Genomic DNA, 4365 nt, shown 5'->3' with positions numbered 1-4365 from the left:
TGCAGCCAGCGTGAGTTTCATCTTCACCCTGGAGGTGACCCACATGGCCCAGCAGACCTCTCCTGACTGGCCACTGATCCCCTCAGCAGTGTACTTCCTCCATCTGTCTGTTCTGCTCCCCACTCTGTCTCTGGTGAATCCTTTCACCTGGACATCCCTGGCCTTACCCCAGTTCTGTATGCACAAATAAATAAATCTTAAAAAAAAAGAAATTATGTTCTTATTTCTCTTGATTATGCACCTAGGAGTGGAAATGTTGGGTCCCGTGGAAATTCTGTTTGACTTTTTGATGAACCGCCAAACTGTACCATTTCACTCTCCCTTGCTGCCATCATTATTCTCAAGCGGCTGCAGCTTGTATGTTCTGGGCACAAAGTGGACCAGGAACCAGGTTTCAAAGAACAGCATGCAGTTGAAGCGCTACTACTCAGCCTTCCCCAATCTACCAGACAATGCTTGGTTCCTTGTTACCACAATTTCACTAACCTAAGTGAGGAAGACTTCGAGTTTCCAGTCCAGAGTCAGCTTCCTTTCTCCCCCTCTCACCCCCACTCATGTGAGAGATCTACTGTTTATCCTTTGCACACGGAAGATATTTGAAAGACTATGTACCTGCCTAATGTCTGTGTGGCCACCAACTAGCTCATTCATTTAACTTCAGGGAGTGTGTGATTGTGCAAATTTGTGAAGGAAAAAAAGCTTTGTCTTCTCCTTAGCAGAAAGAAGGTGCCCTCAAAGTGGGGGTTGGCAGCAGCAGGAGTAGAGCAGGGCTCTCCTGGACACACGACAGAGTTCTCCTACCAGACTTGGCTGGGGACTTCATGCCCTTGGGCCCTGGTAGCTGGCTGACTCAGAGGCTGTCTCTCCCTCCCCCATTAGACATTCGATTCCTCTGCGTCAACGCTGTTCTCAATCTGCCTGCTGTAAGGAGGGAGAAAGGTGGTGAAGCCAATGTGGGACTCCAGACCTTGCCACAGTGATTTCTTGCTGGAAATGAACTAATCCAGCTTCTGCTTTCATCTTAGTATTGGGGCTTGAGGAGGATGGAGCTGCCCCTGGACTCATCCTTGATATGCAGGCAAAATGCAGGGACTGAGCCTCCAGGCTGAGGCCCAGCCCTTGGGCCCCGGTAAATTGCCCAGGCCCTGGCTTCTGACACAACACTGGGGAGCCGCAGCCCTCCCCAGGGGAACAGGGCTCTTCAATGGATTTTTAAACTGGGTCTCTCTCCTTTGATCACCTGCCACCTCTTTCCTCAACCCCCCCTTGCTTCTGAGTCTGCCGTGAAATTTTAATTTAAATGTTGCTAATGGAAAACCATTCTAAATTTATATATTCTGATTTAACCTTTAATATGATATTTTTACACTTTGACTTCTAGATCAAGAAAAAGGTACTCATGAAACGACAGCATTCACAGCTCAGCTGAGTAAATTCCTTAAAACACTATTTCTGGATACTTGCTGTGAAATCTTAGAAAAACAAAAGCTCTTAAATAACTTCAGGAATGAATCCAGATTCAGACTGGCAAGCAGATTAATTTGTAAATATTTCCTCCCATTTATTTTGTTTAATTTTCCCCGTCTAAGACGGGGGCAGTGTCATCTGAGCATAAATGAGGGATGCTGTTGGGGGTGGGGGTGGGGTGAGAGCTGCTGGAACTAGCTGCACCTCCCACCCCTGTGAGCCAGCGTGCAGCCGTCACCCACACCCACACCCCCACACACACACGCAATGGGCATGAGATATGGGGACAACATGAAGCCAGAGGGTAGGTGACGAGACTGCAGCTAAAATAAAACCCACCTGAAATTCTCTGGCCTTTTAACCCACCTTAGGTTCATTTTGCCATTCTCTGTACCTCTTCTACCCAAAGGGTGGACTTTCCTGACATTTATCTTTTCAATATTGTTGCTCCAACCTACGTTGGTGTTAGGCTCGGTGGTGATATGGAGTGTTTGTGTTCTCTGGATCTCACAAGCCTACCTAACTCATTCCTAAACAAAGCAGGGAGAGGTAATCAGTACCTGCATTTTACTATCAGAAACCTAAGGTTCAGAAAGGTTCCTGTCAGCCTGGTTAGGAGCCTCAGCTGGAAGAAGAGAACCTCTCACTCCAGGTCTCCCCAAGCCCCCCCACTCTTTTCTCATCAGAGCTGACTTTCTGTGGTTTCATCAGATAGAAGGAAGGTGGGTTACAGATGTCAGAGCCACCAAATGAGAAAGGAAAAGAACCAAGCAGAACTTTTCTTTGCTCACAGTTTTGGCTCCTGGCCAATGTATTTCATACCAAAAACAGAGCTGCCCAAGTATTTATTTATTGACATTGGGGAAAACTCTCTCAAGACCCAGAAGCTCAGAAATTCAGTGTTTGCTCTTGTGAATTAGGCTGACTTGGGTATAGGTGTAAGTCACCTGTACTCTGTGTCCCAGTTTCCTCGTTTTCAAGGATAATAAACAATGCTGTCCTGCCTTCTTTTCATCAGGATCAATAAGTTCATAGGAGTCGAAATTACAAAGTTTCTAGAAATTATATGCAACTTGTATTTTTGTATATATGTGTTTGATAATAGAACATTTTGGGGTCACTGAATTCATTCCTTGCCTCTGCCTTGGGCAAAACATTCAATTTTTTTTTTCAGTTCTACCATATGTTAAACATGTCAATGGGGTTCGAGTCCCCCCTAAACTTCTTTCTATCTCTGACATTGAGTAGGTGGGTGATTCTTCCTGATCTACCATGCTTTCTAACCAGAACTTCATGACAGAAAACCCTAAGATAGGGATTTCTCTCACAGAATTCTCCGTTAACGGAGAATAAACTAGAGATTAAATAGCACAGTTTTCCCTGAAGGATGTTCAGTAGCAAAAATTGTCAAAGTTCAGTTTAGAGAGAAATAAGAATCTTCACCCCCTCCACAATGGTTATCAGAGAGCAGTATGTGGCTGTGAGGTGCTGGGATAAGACTGAGCTGAGAAATAGCCCAGAGAAGGATACAGCCTTGAAATAAACATTTTCTTAAGCTAAATCAGATACCATAGATTATAATCTCTTAGGGCTGCTAGTGTTATAAACTCCAATTTCCAGATGAGCCAAAGTGTCTTTGAGTAGCTGTGGGACCTGTCCAGGTTGAAGAACTAAAAAATGAAGTTCCCAGAACTTGGTTCTTACGTCATAATTATTTCAGGTATGTAAAGGCTCTCGTCCCAAATGACTCATCCTAAGTGGTATCGTTACTTCATGGAAAACTCAGTGAAGGTCTGATTTCATGTGTATTGAATTCCAGCCACACCACAGCAAAGGCCATATGATGAGAGGGGGCTAGAGCGAGTGAGTGACCTCATGAGCCAAATAGAGTCGCTATTCAAACTTGTACTGTGGACTCCTTACACCATCACCTAATTATAGTTCCTGAGGAAGCTCTGTACAATAATACACTGTACAGAAGCCAATGGAGAATTGTCAGTGGGCCAGATGGTCCTTTTAATCTGAGTTGATATTTGGAAGATAATGTGTGACAAGTTCAATGAGGTTTTTGTTGTGAGACTTGACTGGGCAGGTCAAAATTTTTTATCTCCAAAAGAAAGGGCTGTCCAGCTTGTGTGTCAACAGGCTCTTCCAAACTCTGGAACGTGCACAGTTAAAAGTATGCCTGACCTTGGAGCTTTCTCTCTTCACGTGCGAAAGAGAGGGAACAAAAGGTCACAAAGTTCCTATAAATATGTGTGTATCTGACATGCAACAAGTATTCACATGCCACTGCGCCTCTGCCCAGCATCATTTGACCAAGATAACCATTGATTTCTCTCCAGATATTCTGGGTGTGAAGACTATAGCTCAGTAACCTCCTCAAAGTCCCACCTGAGAGGCCAAGGTAGGGAACGGAGTCTCTCCAGACACAGGGTCACACTGCCTCATAACCAGCTGGATCTCAAGTCCCTGTGGGCATAGAGAATGGCCCTGCCTCAGAGCATAACCATGAATATCTCTACATAGAGAATGTCTCACACAAGCGTGAATCATGAGAGAAAGCACAATAAATGGTTGCTGCTAATTTTCCAACAGGCACAATAGAGCAAATGAAAAGATCAAAAAGGAATTTAAATGACTATCAATTATACAAACAATAAATTCCATTTTCCAGAATGACAGACTGACATGGGTGGGGGTGGGGAGATCACACACATCACACATATATCTGAGCTACCATTTAACGAAAAACAACCACCAATTTCTAAGCTCTTAAGCCATTTTACTCACTTTTGCTTCATTCTGCTCTCCCTGGGTGACTCATTCTCTGTTCATGATTCCCCCACTACTTCAAGGTCTCTCTTGGCTTTGAAACTTTGAGAGCTGTGTACTTGT

The sequence above is a fragment of the Condylura cristata genome, unplaced genomic scaffold, assembly GCF_000260355.1.
Source record: "Condylura cristata isolate star-nosed mole 26May11 unplaced genomic scaffold, ConCri1.0 scaffold00007, whole genome shotgun sequence".
NCBI classification, from domain to species: domain Eukaryota; kingdom Metazoa; phylum Chordata; class Mammalia; order Eulipotyphla; family Talpidae; genus Condylura; species Condylura cristata.
This window is presented reverse-complemented; position numbering follows the sequence as displayed.